Source organism: Petaurus breviceps, unplaced genomic scaffold (genome assembly GCF_028583685.1).
Source record: "Petaurus breviceps papuanus isolate PSGF00001 unplaced genomic scaffold, PetGlider_PUasm1.0 37, whole genome shotgun sequence".
Lineage (NCBI taxonomy): Eukaryota > Metazoa > Chordata > Mammalia > Diprotodontia > Petauridae > Petaurus > Petaurus breviceps.
In genome coordinates, this window is record NW_027186296.1 from 81,597,593 (window position 1) to 81,615,710 (window position 18,118).

Below are 18,118 nucleotides of genomic sequence, written 5' to 3' on the forward strand. Positions count from 1 at the left end.
AATCAGGGTTAAGTAACTTGCTCAAGGTTACACGGTCAGTTATTTCTGGGTGTGGTGCTAAGTATCTGAGCCCAGATTCGATCCCCAGGTCATCCCGACACAGGGGCTGGTGCTCTTACTCTCTGAGTCACCTGGCTGCCCCTATATATACTATTATTAATACTATTTTACATGTAATTGGGAAATAAGATATACAGGCACTGGGGCAAAAAGATCCACTGGAAAAGTCGAAAGGGTATGGGAGAAAATATGGGAGGGAGCAGATTGGAGGAGGGGATATCCTGTGGGACTGCTATTTTGGGGTGGGTGGTAGTGGAAAAAGGGGAGAAAATTTGTAACTCAGAATCTGGCAAAAATGAATGATGCAAATCAGAAGTTAATAAAGCATTTGAAAATTTAAAAACAAAGAAAAAAATTCTGTTGGATTATCAGGCCTCTTTTCACACAGCTATAGTATAGGCTGGCAACAGGCATGTGCCATTGCCTTAGTCAAATGTAACCTAAAGTGGCTCGCCTTCTGACAAGGTCTTTAAAAAGAATTAGATCCAAGAGTGAAATCTGAAAGCTCTCAATCCGTAGACAACCTTCACGTGAGCTCCATCAACACGATGTCAATAATGAAACACTGAAGAAATGACTGAGCCATGGAGATTTGTTTATAGAAGGGAATCAGGTCATCACTAGCAAAGATTATAGCAAGCTTATCCTTAAGGAGCCTTGTTACACTGGCTGAGAGCAGATCATGCAATATCATGGTGGAATTTGCACCTGCTATTAGGGGCTAGTGTTATATACCTGAAGATGCCTATGCTTTGCAAATGAAGGGATGGTAAACCCCCATATTAAAAATATACAGATAGAAAACCCAAACTATCTTTGAGAACTCAACTAGAAACCTTTACTAGAAGTAGTGTATCATTACAAACTTAATGTTCATCAACACCACAATCAATGAAACATTGATCTACAAAATTGAAGAGTATTTTAATTGATGTTACCATATTGAATACTTAAAACCCCCAAATTATATTGAATGAAAGGCTTTAAAAATATAGACATATAGTAGAATAAGTTAAAATAATGTAAAAATAGGACAAGGTACATTTCATCATTGTAATCCTATCAGGTACTGGAGCTGTTCCAGGAATAGTTTCAGAGAATTTGAAGAAAATTAACTTTACATTCTCATACTGTTATTCAATTATAAAAATTATTACTTTATCTAACTATAGCAATGGCTCTCAAAATACTATAGATTATATGATAATAACAGGATATAGACTTGTTTTGGGCCATAGCTATTAAAATTAAATAAAAATCTTGAAAGAATAAGACAATTATATTAGCTGTATATGTATATGATTTTTTATTGTTTACAAAATACTTTGCCTACCTTATCTATTTGAAGCATAAATATTATGCTTCAAACTAACCATGTGAGGCAGAAGCTGCAGGAATTATTATCTCCATTTTATGGATGAAGAAAACTGAAGCTCAGAGTGGTTAAATGATTTGCCCATGGTTACATAGCTAGTGGCTGAAAAAGGCAGGAAATCCAGGACTTTTTGCTCCCAAGTCTTTTTCTGCCCCCAGTTCTTTAGGTATTTTGTATGATCTGTTTAGCATGAAATTTATGCAGGATAAAGAGAAGGATTTGCTTGGGACAATGACTCAATTTACAGCAAAATGGAAAGAACACTGGATTTTGAGTAGGAAGGTGAGTTTGAATCATGTTTCTGCATTTACTATTTACATTACTTTGAGCAAGTCTCTTAATTTCCTTAGGTCTCAATTTTTCAACTTGAAAATTGAGAGGATCTGCTCTAGATTTTATCCTGAATATAATGTTTCCCAAACTCCTCAAAATTCATTTGAATATTAGTATGGAATTCCACTTAAATAACTATACTGTGTGCCAAGTCATGTCCCTTGAAAAATAATTCCATTAAGTGTGAGGATACTGAGCCTTCTCCATTTATTTAATCTACAAGATCGAGTAAGGCCACAAAAACTTTTAGGTATATTGATCTACAGATTACACAAGCTTCCAACTGTGACCATCAAATCCTGATCTATTTGCATACTTGTCTCCAAATACTCTTATTCCTTCAGAGTTACATGAAGTTATGCAGAGACAAGAGAAGGAGTTCTGTTTTTCCTGAATGCCGGGCACTGGATCCATATCTTGTAGGTTAGAAATAAAAATATTTTATTATAATAACTTTGTTTATATTTTTGTGTTCATAATGGGGAGGGAGAAAAAATAAATGCTTGTTAATTGAAAAAGGTAACATAAAATACATAACATAAAGAAATGTTAATTTATACTACAGAGGAAAAAGGTCATAGTTACCAGGTACTGAAAAGTAGGAATTCTGTGGTAAACAGAGAAAATTGTGAATTTCTTAATACTTTATCTGATAGCCACAGTAGAAATGTTCCATGGCCTAATTAGTTTGGGGGAAAAACAATATGATGTGGTTGTGCAAAATTATTGAGGGCTCATACATTTTGAATACATATTTGCAGCAAAGTCATGTCTTTCAGGGTCACCTTATGCAATCAACTCATTTTGCATGAGGAATTTGAACCTCAGAAAAGGAAATTATCTTGACCAAGATCAGATTGGTAGAATCAGAATTCAATTCCTTCCATTTTGGAACCATCTTTCTTTCTTTCCTTCTTTCTTTCTTTCTTTCTTTCTTTCTTTCTTTCTTTCTTTCTTTCTTTCTTTCTTTCTTTTCTTTCTTTCTTTCTTTCTTTCTTTCTTTCTTTCTTTCTTTCTTTCTTTCTTCCTTCCTTCCTTCCTTCCTTCCTTCCTTCCTTCCTTCCTTCCTTCCTTCCTTCCTTTCTTTCTTTCTTTCTTTCTTTCTCTCTCTCTCTCTTTCTTTCTTCTAAACCATACTGCCAATGATTTCTTATGTAAGTTGTGTGCTAACAAAAATGAATTATTTTCATTTGTTTAGCAATAAGGATTGAATTGAAATGGCACCTTAAAATAATTACTAGAGGTAATTATGGAGTGGGTTGGTAAAAGTTTAACAACCAAATTCTCTGGACATGCTTTTAAATTTAATCTGCATCAGTGATACTTTTTTTAAACTGGTTAAGCAACAAAGCAAAAAATCAAGTCCTGATTAGTAACAGTTGCCTATTTTTGAAATGCAAATGCTCACACTGAAAATTTAGCAATCTGAGAGCCAGTTTGAGTTACCTCCAGAACACCCCAACACAACTCTCCAATAACACTTTGACTGGTAGAGAGGGTACAGAAAACATCATTAAAAGATGTATTGTGCTTTTTTTTGTTTCTGCTATACTACCATTGCTAGAGGGAGCAAAACCCCTTTTCTCATAGAAGAATAAATGTACTAAAAGACACTGATTAAGTATCTACTAAGGCACTGAGGAGGGCAGCTAGGTGGGTAGTGGATACAGTACTGGACTTGGAATTAGGAAGACATCTTCATGAGTTCAAATCTTCAGACACTCACTTGCTGTGTGACCCTGGACAAGCCACTTGACCCTGTTTTCCTCAGTTCTTCATCTGGAGAAGGAAATGGCAAAAGAAATGGCAAATGACTCTAGCGTCTTTGCCAAGAAAAGCCCAAATGGGGTCATGAAGAGTCAGACATGACTAAACAACAACAACTATGGCACTGAGTATAAAGGCAAAATGAAACCATTTTGTGTCTTACAAAACCTACCTTTTATCTGGAGAAACAACATACACACATCTGTTTTGCATCACCCCTAAATGAAGCATCAGTGAGTACTCTGAAATTCTCTGCTTCTGGAAATGCCAGCATTTTCTGAAGTATGTGGGATCCTGTCATAGTTTTTGATATGTAGCAAAAGCCTAGCTTAATATGTTTGGTCTAGAAGGCAGATGATAATCTTGTCCCCTGACATTAACATTTAGAGAGGAGGTGAGGACTATGTTTTATTAGAAAAGTGACAGGAAACCATGGCTGGGGTTGTTTCTTCTTTCAATTATTTGCCACATAGACACTATCTCCCTGAGGTTGCTTTTGGTAATGCAATTTTCATTCTTCATTCACATTTTCCAGTTATCATTTGTTTTAGCTAATGTTTTAATTCCCTGGGGTCTACAACTTGTGAAATATGAAGTGAATGTTAAATAAAATACAGAACTCAACTTGGATAATCACTCTTAAATGGAAGAAAATGGTTTAGTCTTTTAAACAGCTTTGTAGAAAGTACATGTCTGACTATTTTTCCTATGTTCCATTGAAATAGACATATGAAAACCACATTTACCCAAGGTAGCGAAATACCTCTATTATCACAGGTCAAGACCTTTGGAATGGACAAGTTTTTGCTGGTAGAGGAAGACCATCCTTCTGGAGTGCCAGACAAGTGAGCCTAAAAGATTACATCCCCTCATTGTCCTATCCCCTTGTATTTCTGGACTATTTTTTTCTTCATGTTGTCTCTGTAGTACCAGATAGACAAGTGGTACTTTTAAGGTCATAGTCTTGAGAATATATGCATAACACAAGATCTTTTATCCAACAGGTAAAGAAAGCCACAGAGCACTTACATACAACTTTCTATTCCAGAGTTGATTCAATGTTGAAAAAAAAATTGAGGGAAGCACCAAGCACATTGGGTTTTACAGTATTTACAGGATATCAACAAGATCATACTTGTATGGCTGGAATTGATGAGTTATCTGCATAGATAAAAAAAGTGTCAATTATTTGTATCAAAGTTTAACTCAAGTAAGTCCAATTATTCAGATTTTAGTTTGGAATGTACTGTAACACTGACAGGATATAAACAATTGTAAATATCTATAGAATAACATTTAAAAGAACAAAATTTCCAATTCACAACATGAAATACTATTTTCATTTACCTCTTGCATTCATCACTACAATGGTAATTCCAAGTCAAAAAGTCTTCTCAAGAGGTCAGTAGGAATTCTGTTAAATCTCCAAAGTACTGGATGGCAATGAAGCAAAATGAATCAAACCTTAGTCCACCAGATTAAGTAAATCCAAAGAATGGTCTTCTTGGTCCTTCAAATTGAAATGTCTAGTTTATTTAAAACAGGTGCCATTGCTACCACATCCCACCTAGATCCCAAAATTATTCCAGAGGACCTTCTAGCACTAAAATGGCTATACAAATTCTTATTTTGGGAAAAATACTAATATAAACAATAGTAGAGGATGAGATTAATACAAATACTTTCATAACTACAAAAAGTCTTTTGAAAACCACAATATGCCATATACCAAAATAAACTCCAAATGGGTGCATGATTTAGGTATAAAGGCTGATACTACTATAAACAAATTAAGGGAGCAAGGAATAGTTTATCTGTCAGATTTATGGAGAATTGGGGAATTTATGACCAAACAAGAGTTAGAGAACATTATGAAATGAAAAATCAATAATTTTGGTTACATTAAATTGAATAGGTTTTGCACAAACAAAGCCAATACAACCAAGATTAGGAGGGAAGCAGAAAACTGGAAAAGGATTTTTACAACTAGAGTTTATAATAAAGGTCTCATTTCTAAAACAAATAGAGGACTGAGTCAAATTTGTAACAATAGAAGTCATTCCCCAATTAATAAATGGTCAAAGGATATGAACAGGCAGTTTTCAGAGGAAGAAATTAAAGCTATCTACAATCATATGAAAAAAAATGTTCTATATCACTATTGATTAGAGAGATAAAAATCAAAACAACTCTGAGGTACCACATCACACCTATCTGATTGGCTAACATGACAAAACAGGAAAATGATAAATGTTGGAGAAGATGTGGGAAGGTTGGCACACTAATTTATTGTTGGTAGACCTGTAAGCTGATCTAACCCTTCTAGAGGGCAATTTAGAACTATGCCCAAAGGGCTATAAAAATGAGTACACCCTTTGACTCAGCAATACCACTTCTAGTGTTGCATCCCAAAGAGATCATCCAAATGGATAAAAGGATCCACATGCACAAAAATATTTGTAGCAGCTCTTTTGGTGGTAGCCAAGAACTGGAAATTGAGCAGATGTCCATAATTGGAGAATGGCTGAAAAAGTTATGGTATATGAATGTAATGGAATACTATTGTACTAAAAGAAATGATAAACAAACATACTTCAGAAAAAACCTGGAAATATTTATATGAACTGATGTTGAATGAAGTGAGCAGAGCATTGTACACAGTAACAGCCACAGTGTGCAATTTTGATAGACTTGAGCCTTCTCAGCAATACAAGTACCTACAATAATTCCAAAGGACTCATGATGGAAAATGCCATCCATATCCAGAGAAATAACTAGGTAGTCTGAATACAGAGCAAAGCAAACTGTTTTGTTTTGTTTTGCTTTTTCTTGTGGTTTCTCCCATTCATTATAATTCTTCTATACAACAAAACTAATATGAAAATATGTTTAATAGGAATGAATATGTAGAGCCTATATCAGATTGCATGCCATCTCAGGGAGGGAAGATGGGAGGGAAGGGGAGAAAATTTAAAACTTATGGAAGAATGTTGAAAACTAAAAATAAATAAATTAAATAAACAAATGCTTATTGGACAAAAAAAAACCCACACTGTATACAACATAGTTAATAATGTAAAGGGCAGTTCAAAATAGGTATCTTGTAAAATCACCAATGATGACTAGAAGTATAAAGAACATCAAGTCTAAAGCACAAATGGCAATACTTTCAACACTGACACCAATTCCCAGTATGGGTCGGAGTCATCAGTGGTAGAGTAGTTAAGTAGTTGTAAGATTTTTGCATGCAACACATTCAAGGACCTGAGTTGATACCAGGATTCATTTGTCCCCCTACTCTCTCAGTATTCCTTAGTCCATAAGTCACTGTTGTTTTTTATTTGTTTGTTTTTTTACCTTTGGAGATATATCAGGGAGATGATATTAAATTTTTGCCCTATTAGAATCCTCTACTGAAGGGTAACCCACTCTTCTTTGGGAGTTAGAGGAAGATTACCCTTCTCCTTCAACCAGGGACTCAGGATTATTACCAAGTAGTCTAATAAATCCCTTGTCTTTTAGGTTTTATGATACACTTATAAAAATACAGTTCTATACATCCCCATAATGATCGAATAGCAAATCATCTCCCAATCATTTTCCCACTAGATCTTCCAAACACTTCCTTGGAAGGATTTGCCTGACATTTACTGGAGGAGAGAAGAACTGGCAATTCAGGGAGATACCAACATTTTCCCCAGGTCTTATAAAACTTAACAATGAGGCAGAAACTTCCAAATCCCAGAAGTCTCTACACAAGGTGATAGAATAATGATCAAATAGAAACGGTTGATTAGGACTATAACCAAAAGTAATTAATCACTATCAAATGAGTCTTTCTACATATCTGGGCCAAGGAACCACCGAACCAGAGTTTCCTCCTCCCAAATCTTATAGCAGTGTTGATTTATCACTGATATAGTTTCTAGGAGGAGGAACATTCAACCTTGAAAATCAGAGGTATGATGAAAGCTTTTTTTTTTTAAATACATTCTTGAATCCTATGCAAGCAACATAATAAGAGAATGGGAGAGGAAATGCTGCAACAAATTTAGTAGTATAAGGTCAAATCTCATCTATTTTGCAATAAAATCGATATCTTGATCAGAAGAAATCATGTGAGGGTGAAGAGGATAAGGAATAAGAGTGTTTCATAAAAATCTTAATGTGTTTGCCACAAGGACAGATGATCAGCACTGAATTACCAAATCCTGAATAAGTATAATCTGTTATAAGGGAAGATCTGTTCTTATAAGGTGGAGAAAGTTGGTCAATATCGATCAGTCAACAAATCACTCAATAAGTATTTATTAAGCAACAATGTTCTAATATTGTGCTAAGTGCTAGATACAGACAGTGGTAAACACAGAAAAAAACATATAAACAAAAAACACCTCTACCCTCTTGAGGTGTATGTTTTAATCAGGGAGACAGAACGCAAATAATAATGTACATACAAGAATACATATATACTCTTATGTGTGCATACACACACACATATATACATATATATTATATATATATGAGAGGGAGAGAGACAGAGAGAGAGACAGAGAGAGAGAGAGAGAGAGAGAGAGAGAGAGAGAGAGAGAGAGAGAGAGAGAGAGAGAGAGAGAGAGAGAGAGAGATTAAGGTAGTCTGCTTAAAAGAAGTTAGGGAAAGTAATGAAGGACATGAGGTAACAGTATGCTCCAGGAAAGGGAAGAACAAATTGAAAGACATGGAGATGGGAGATGGTGTCCTGTTCAAGAAACTGCAAATAGGTCAGGGTAGCTAGATCATGGACTATGAAGAGGGGAATAATGTATAAGAATGCAGGAAAATGAGTAAAGGGTCAATTTTTGAAGAATTTTAAATGTCAAGCAGATGAATTTATATTTGATTTGAGAGGCAGGCCATGGACAATGTAAGATTATATCATATTGCTATTTCAAAGGTGGATATTCCAATTAGTATAAGGAATATTGTCTTTAAGTGAGGGGACCATATGGTTCTATACAGGCCATATCATAGAATCATGGCTCCTGTATCTATATTTATGATGAACTCAGACTTTTGTCATTTTCATAAAAACATCCACCTTAATATTCAATTCCACACAAGGCATGTGATGTCTCTATGCACCCTCCCCCCCACCCAGTTTAAAAAGGAAACTCAGAGGCTTATTGGACTTCGGGGTTCAAGAAAACCTACATTCCCTGACTTGCTATGTTGATGGCTTTTACTTATCAAGTATACACAAGACTGTTTCTTTAATATGTGGCCCAGAAGTGGTGATAGCCTCAGAAGACATAAAACTGGTTTTTCGGAATTGTATTCTTCTTGGTCTCTATGATTACGTTGAACCTATGTTGTTGGAGATCAGCCAGATATAGTCTTTGGTAGGTACAGACAGGTGGTACCATTAAATGGCCATTAGGCTTCTGCAGCTATAATCTTCATAAGGTAGCTGCTCATCATGCTACTTTTGCCAAGCAGTAATTGGCCCATTTTTGTGCCCCAGGAGCTACTGATTGGATAACCCAGGCTCAGAACATTATCTTTCATTCAGAATTGCCCATTATGAGATGTGTGATGTAAAACAATACCTCTAACAAAACAGATAACATACAGGTAGCTTCTGTTATTAAGTGAAAATAGTACAGTCAAGATCAAGCTGACATATATCTCTCAGGAGTTAGTTAATTCATAAAGAAGCTGTGACTTGACTGGATGCTAGTTCTAGTCCTGCTTTTTTGCCTTCCCCACTAGTCCCATTTTCCAGTACCAACCAGGATTAAGTTCTTGAGAAAAACAACTATTTAGTTTGATTCACAGATGGTTGAGCTTCACACAGGTAAGTTATATACCACAGGATTTCAATAGTCACTAATCCAATAGGAAGGAATATCCTAAGGAATGAGGATATCGGCTAAGTTCTCCCAGTGGGCTGATCTATGCCTTGTCAGTGAGAGCCATGAAGGATGGGACAGATGAGATTTTTTAAAATTTATACTAATTATACTAGTCTATACTAATTTATTTCTATTAATTTTTATTTATACTAATTTATACTAACTGGCTGAGTGGTCTGGGTTCTGGTAAGAAGATAAGATAACCAACAGTTTTTCTCTTTTACAAATGGAGGCCCTCCAGGCTGATGCCTCCCATAATATAGACCTGTTTTAAGATGTATTATTGCCCATCACCACATGTTGGATCATTAGGTTATTAGGTTTCCCAGTTCAATGTATTTACCAAAAAAAAGAATGGATTGGACTCTGAATTTCCTTTAATGCTAATCATGACCCCTTATCTCTCATATGAGCCACCAACTGACCTATTGCCTCTTCCAACATGGAATCTTCCAGCTAAATCAACATTACATCATCATCACCCTCAGGAAATGGGGATCAAGTCATATACTTTCTACCAAAGTCTGGCAATATAAAAGAGAATCCAAGTAACTCCAAGGAAGGATTATGAAGCCATGTTGAATTCCTTCCTACATAAAAGAAACTGTTCCTAACTAGAATCAGCCATGGAAATAAATAAAAAGGCATTGGTGAGGCACTAGGAGTAACATTTTTTAATATTAATCATACTGGATAGTTCAGGTTACTCTGAGGGTTTCTGTATTACTCTACTCATCATAATAGTATTATCAGCTGCCTTATGTACCTAAATAGACACTTCAATTGTTCTGAAGAATATCCATTCCTGTACACTTAAATTCATTAGTCTACCACAACTGTTGACACTGAGGGTCTTACAACCACCTCTACCTAATAAAATATACTCTATCCCTTAGTGATGTTCCTCCTAATATTCCTTATGAATTCACTTTTGCTCCTCCAATATAATAGTATCCTGGTTTGTGGTATCTAGCTGGCCTTTATATATTTGGTGCCCCCTTCCCCATTTTTCAAATGAATTATGACTCAAGCATATGATCTCTGGTCCTTTAGAGTTGCTACAGTTAGACTAGCCCTTGCCCCTCATGCAAAGGTACTCATACCAAGGACCTCAATAACCAGGTGGCTTATTAGTTCTTAGGGATGTCCTTAGTTTAGCTATAGCAGCAGAAGGACCCATACTGCTTTGGATCCAGATATCCTGAGAGAATCTCACTAATTCATCTGTAGGATGACTATCAATCATTTTCTTGTTTACAATGATTTAATATCCACACTCAAGATTCCTTGTGGGAGAAAGCATCATCACCTTCAATCCATTTAATTCGGTGCTTGGCACTGTGTCTATTCCCATCATTCCCAGAGCACCCATTTGTAAAGACAATTGTATTTTCTAAGTCAATTTTCTGAACTGTCCAAATATCCTGTGTCAAATTCACCAGTTCATTTTCAAAGACCTATATGGTTTGAGGAGGAAGGTTCATAGCTAAAATCTGATCCCATTTAGCTGGAACTCTGTCCCAAATATAGAATCTAATTATACCTGACATGAACTGTGCTTATGGGATAAGAGGTTGTGAAGAGGAGGGGCTTAAATCCAGTTTTATGAACTCATTTCTTTTAGAACTTGCACACCGTTCTTCCCTGTCTTCTATTGAAGAGCTGGCCGAAGGGGGCATTCATTTTTGTGGGGCCCTGTACGTAAAAGTTTTGACCACAAAGAGAAATATCTAGCCCCCATCTCTAACAGATTTAGTTCATTTTTTTAAGAGCAACTCCTCTATAAGATTCCCAAACTTGTTGAAATCTGCCATTGAAAGAAAATCCACATTAATGTCATTTGACCACATAATCATTAGCCAGTTTTCTAATGACTTAAAAAGTTGCTGTTTAAATATCTCCATCAACTCCCTAAGTTCATTGGTGGTGAAAGCTAACCCACCCTCATACTCTTTTGTAGGGAAAGCCAATGCAGTTGGAAAGAGAATTAGAAAATGTTTGAACTAAGCATTGTAAAGAGATAAGCCTGAGATTTCTTTCCGAAGGTGATAGTTACCATTTCTCTTCTAAAATGTTTCATCTTAATAGGAATTGTTGTTTTGTTTTCATTTGTCCTTTGTTCTTGAAGGGGAAGGTGATTTCTTGACTTGCAAATGAATTGGATTTAAGTGAGGCAAGCCTGAGCAAGTCACCAGCCTCACTCTCTCCTCCAGGGCCGTCTGGGTGCAGTGACAAGACACAGAAAAGGATGACTGTATCTGGCACCGGATGCAGTAGGAGAGCCTGCCCTTTTTAAGTTAAGGACTTTTCCCAGGTCTCAGTTTGTCTGAGGTAACACCCATTCAGTAATTAAAGCTAGGCAAAAAAAAAAAATGAGGGGGGAAATGATCTCTTTTACCTACTCAAAAAAAGAATCAGTCTGGGAGAAGACCCTCAGAGCTTCTGGACAGAACAGAAATAATTGCTATTTACACTCAGAGAACACTTAATCAGATGTCTTGTTTCTTACCCATAGGCCCTAAGGTTCCACTCCCATCAGCACTATTTTTACCTGAATTGTTACTAATACTTCTAAGTTCTCTTTTTCCTTCAAGACAGGAGGCTTAAAAACAAAATGCATGTGTTCATGTCTCCAGCTGATTAATCTGTAGGGGCATATAGAGCCTTCAAGAGGACTAGCACCTCTGATGTTATGGCTTGCCAAGCCCTTTTCAGGGCTGCTCATCTACCTTTGCTTTCTACCTGGAACTCAACTCTTACCTGATACTCCAAGAGGCTGATGCATGCACAATGGTCACACACCAAGAAACCATTTTAGCAGCTGTGCTAAACCAGGATGAAGACAATTGACAGGTCCCAAACCCATCGGTGAGTTAGGGAAACATCTACCCCAAGCATGTGAAGGTGTCCCCCAGCAGAATGAGTGGATGAAAACAATTTGTTTCAATAGTGATGGAAACAGCTGACCCAGGCACTGTGGAGCACTTAGAGCTTGGTCAGATACTGAAAACACCTAGGTAATCCATTGTGTCCCAGGCCATAGCCAGTCATCCTTACTTTGTCTTGTCACTGGGCTTCCATGCTATGAAAGAGAAAGTGAGACTGATGACTTTGTGTAATCCTGACTTACTTAAATCCAATTCATGCAAATGTTAAAACATCACCCACTATGTCAATGATCCTCTTCAGTAATGTTATTTTGTTTGTACTTTGTTTTCAAAGAGGATCATGGCATTAGAGAAATGATAACATGACAGTTGACTTTGATTTGAGTAAGGGCTGTGCAAGGTCACCAGCCTCACTTTCTCCTCCAGAGCCAACTGGGTCCTGTGACCTGATATTTATCAGGATGACTGGAGATGGCTGTATGGGGTATGGGGACCCCAAAAATCCCCTAACCAGAAAAATTAAAAGTCAGAGGTATCTTGAGGAAGGAACAGGAAGTTTATTCATTTCTCATGAGAAGAGGGCATCCCTTCCACCAGTATGAATCAGCAGAATGAGGTGTATTACAAAAGACAGAACAAGAATTTATACCCAAATGCAGTCAAGCCCCCTCCCCCCTGCTGTCTCTTCTCTCATTGGCTGGGAGGTGGGCTCTCAGTCTTGGCACAAAATCTAACCCAATGTTTGGATAACAAAGAAGCCTGCCACTATCTCCTATTGGCTGGGAGGCAGTACAGGGAGCCAAGGTATCGTTCATGTCCTTATTTGGTAGATGCTAAAGCAAGGGAAGGAAAAAGGTCATAAGTAAGGGTGGAGGTTAAAAACCTCTGCAGGGGCCTAATGCTGATAAAACAAGGGTGGAGGTGGAAAGACCCTTGAAGGGAGCATAATGCTGATGTGGCAGTAGTAAAGAGGGAGGGAAGGGTGAAACCAAATTCCGAAATTCCAGCTTGCTCCCACAAAACTTATGGGCGGAGAAGTTTTTGTCTTTCTCATTCAAGGCCCAGGATACTATGGGAAACCCTGGCCCTTTTAGGCTGAGGTCTTTTCAGGTGCTCAAGTGAGATAAGGCGAATTTAGTGAATAGGCCTCTTTTAGAAGTGAGTCAATGGATGGCCCCTTTAATTAGAAAAAAGAAAAACAGGCTTGCTGTTCCAAAGAGAAACAGTTAGCACTGACATTCAGTCTAAGCCAGGAGGGCCCAAAATACAGACTTTAAGTGGAACTTGGTGTAATGGTAATGTAATTTGAATTTGAAGACCCCCTTTTGTATTGGCAAGTAAGCAGGTACTTAGTACTTAATAATTAATCAAACCTCTGTGAAAGAAACAGAAGGTATGAACCCCTGTTCCTGACATAACAGGAAGGGGTTGGCTGAAACAGAAAGTAGCTAATGCTGTGTATATAAGAAAAGCCCCAGAGAGGCACAGAATTTTTGGGGACAAGAATCTGGAGGCAGAGCAGCTATAGAAGACAGAATAGAGAACTGAGACAGAATTTCCTGAGAACTTGTGATGGTGGAGCTTCTTTTGAACAGGAGTCCAGGAGCCCAGGAGCCCAGCAGCCCCAGTGCCCACCCAACCGCCCCCCCACCCAGGCTGGATAAGGTGATTCTGATTTTTTGAACAAGTTGCAGAAGACTGAGGAAGCATGACCAGGATGCTAATATTTTATCTGTTTGTGGCTTGGTTGAGCTTTTAATTCCTGGAAACAGAAATTGTGAAGGATTTGAGATGGATTGGACCCTGTGAACTTCAGGGTGGAGCAGGACCTACCCAGAGAGCTGGACAAGGAACTGGGAGCTGTCTGCCATTGAACCTAGGTAACAGTCTGGTGAATCCAGGTAGAATCTGGTGCCATGGAAGGGGATCCAGGGAATCTGAGAAATGGTCCCAAGTCAAGATCAAAATACCTCTCCATGGGTACTGAGTAATGATGATATTGTAGTTTCCTAGTGACCTGAGGTAGAGGGTTTGTGTATTTTCTAATGATTGTACTTAGTAATTAATGATACTTAGTAATTGATTCTGAATAAGTGACTGATTTAGTGTGCCCCATGAGTGGAAGACTTTGACTATTGTACTTTGAGATGATTGGTTTTTGCTCTAAATGTTGTGACCACTTTGGTGAAAACTATGTGACCATTTAGTGATAAGTCATTGTGAATGCTGTATTTTGATTTTCTTTGGCAAGTTGTAACATTGTGAATGCTGTACTTTAATTTACTGTGAATATTTTGCTTTGATTTGTTATGGAATAGAGTGTTCACTATACTGTGTAATCAGAATCTAACAAGCTTTTCATGGTAGCATTCACAGTAGCAGGAAAGCTGCTCGTGCATGGTGTTACACTTGGACAGGGAATATTGTGGTCTAATCTATGAGCTTCAGAGTGAACTGGGTTTAAGGTGAGGAGGGAGGGAGGGAGGGAGAGAGAGAGAGAGAGAGAGAGAGAGAGAGAGAGTGTCACCTTCTCTTATCTCCTTCCACTCCCACTCCCAAAAAAGGAAGAAAGAAAGAAGAAAGAAAGAAAAAAAGAAAGGAAGGAAAGAAGGAAAGAAAGCAGGAAGGATAGTTAGCTAGTAAACCTGAAGGACAAATAACACTCCTGTAGCACTCCTGTAATGGATGTTTATTTCCATTTCCTTATACTAGTGTTCACACATTTTTTAAACAGTAAGGTCCAGCAGAATCTTGTTTTTGCTATATTTTAAATTTTCTAACAAGCTCATTAAGTACACACTGAACTAATCTCTCTCTCTCTCTCTCTCTCTTTCTGTCTCTCTCTCTCTCTGTCTCTGTCTCTGTCTGTCTCTGTCTCCCATCCTACCTCATATACTGCCTATCTGTTTGACCTTGGGCAAGTCACTTAAACTCTGTTTGCCTCAGTTTCCTCATCTGTATAAATGTTATAATAATAAACACCTATCTGATAGGTGTTGGGAGGATCACATGAGGTAATTCAAGTGCTAAGTACAGTGCCTAGAACATAGTAGCACTAAACAAATGTTAACTATAATTATAGTAACCATTATTACTATTAGTAGCACTCTTCCTCAGAAGTACACAGTACTTTGCATGCATCTTTCTAAAACATAATATTCTTAATGTGTGTGTGATTTGGAGATAAATCCAGTAACTGTGATGGTTGAGTCTATTAAAAAATCACATTACAATATCATTTTATATCTTCCTAACTGAGTTGTTATGCCTCTCACCCCAATACCTTTTCTTTATCATCATCATTATTATTGTGTTTCATTTACTATTATATTTTCCCCAATTACATGTAAAATCAGTTTCTAACACTCATTTTTAAAACTTTGAGCTCCAAATTCTCTCCCTTACTCCCTCCCCAAACCCCCATTGAGAAAGCAAGCAATTCTTTAAAGGTTATACATGTGAAGTCATGCAAAACATATCCATGATACTCATGTTGTGAAACAAAACATGTCCCCCCAAAATTCAAGAAAAATAAAGCAAGAAAATATTGTTTAATTTGTATTCAGATACCATCAGTTCTTTATCTTGGGATGAATAGCATTTTGCATCCTAATTCCTTTAGAGTTGAGAATAGCTAAGGCATATTACAATACTGCTGTTACTTTGTATATAATACATTTCACTTTACATCAATCTACACAACTCTGTCCAGGTTTTTCTGAGTGAATACTGTTCATCATTTCATATAGTACAATAGCATTTCATAATCACATACCACAACTTGTTCAGTTATTCCCCAACTGATGAGCAACCCTCAGTTTCTAATTCTTTGCCCCCAGAAAAGAAATTTTTTCTATATTTTTACTACATATCGGTTCTTTTTTCCTTTATGTTTTTTTTTATCTTTTTTGGGAGACAGATTTAGTACTGGTATTGCTAAATTAAAGTGTATTAATTGTTTTATATCCCTTTGGGCATAGTTTGAAATAGTTCTACAGAATGGTTGAATGAGTCCACAACTCCACCAACAATGCATTGATGTCTCATTTTTCCCACTTTCCCTCCAACATTTGTCATTTACTTTTTCTTTCCTATTAGCCAATCTAATAGTTATGAAGTAGTACCTCAGGATTGTTTTAATTCACATTTCTCTAATCAATAGTGAGTTAGAGTATATTTTTATATGATTGGAGATAGCTTTGATGACATTATCTGAAAACTTATCATATCTTTTGATCATTTATTAATTGGGGAATGGTTCTTAGTTTTATAAACTTAACTCAATTCTCTATATGTTTGAGAAACAAGGCCTTTATCAGAGAAACTTGCTTCAAACTTTTTTCACAGTTACTAATGCTAACTGCATTTCCCTCCATCATATTCCCCCTTCCATGTTTATTTTCTTCTCTCTCCTTTCACCCTGTCCCTGCATAAAAGTGTTTTGCTTCTGACTAAACCTCGCCCAATCTTCCCTCCCCTCTATTATTCCTCCTACCTTCTCTTATCTCCTTCCACTCCCACTTTCCTGTAGGGTAAGATAGATTTCTATATCCAATGCAGTGTACATGTTATTCCTTCTTAGAGCCAATTCTGATGAGAGTAAGGTTCACTCATTTCCCCTCACTTTCCCACTCTTCCCTTCTACTGTAAAAGATTTTTCTTGCATCTTTCATGTGAGATAATATACCCAAGTCTATCTCTCCCTTTTTCCTTCTCTCAGTACATGCTTCTTTCAACCCTTAATTTTATTTTTGAAATAAAATCCCTTCATATTCAACTCACACTTATGCTCTATGTGTATGTGTGTGTGTGTGAGTGTGTGTGTATATATATATATATTAGGATAATTAGAATTATATATATTTCTAATTATCCTAATGATAAGAAATGTCTTAGTAACAAATATCAGCTTCTCATGTAGGAATGTAAACAGTTTAACCTTATTAAGTCCCTTATTATTTCCACTTTCTGTTTACTTTTTTATACTTCTCTTGAATCTTGTATTTGAAAGTCAAATTTTCTGCTCAGCTTTGGTCTTTCATCAAAAATGCTCGAGAGTCCTCTATCTAATTGAATTTCCATTTTTCTTCCTTAAGGATTATAGTCATTTTTTTGGTTGGTTGATTCTTGTTTGTAATCCTAGCTCCTTTGTCCTCAGGAATATCATATTTTAAGCCCTCCAATCTTTAATGTAGAAGCTGCTAAATCTTGTGTTATCCTGACTATGGCTCTACCTTACTTGAATTGTTTCTGTCTCCTTGTAATATTTTCTTCTTGATCTGGAACTCTGAAATTTGACTATAATATTTCTAGACATTTTCATTATTGGATCTCATTCAGAAGGTAATCAGTGCATTCTCTCAATGTCTATTTTACCCTCTGGTTGCAGAATATCAGAGCAATTTTCCTTGATAACTTCTTTTGTTTTTAAATTTTTTGGTCTTAATTTGTTCATTTACTTTTAGTTCACAAGATTCAGTTCCACAGTTCTTTGAATTTCACATTTTCTTCCCCTCCCTCCCTGCTCCCCCTCCCCCACCACGGCAGCATACAATCAGGTATAGGATCTGCAGATACTTTCACATTAGACATTAGTCAGGTTATAAAGAAAGATTGTATGGGATGGAATGAACAATGAGAAAGAGGAAACAAAACCAATCAAGAAAAAGAAAGAGAGTAGGTAATTTGCTTCATTCTGCATTCAAATTCTACTCTTTCTATTTCTTTGTATGAATGTAGACATCTCTCTCCATCATGAGTCTTTTGGAGTTGACTTATAGCCCTGTAATCTTGAGAAGAGT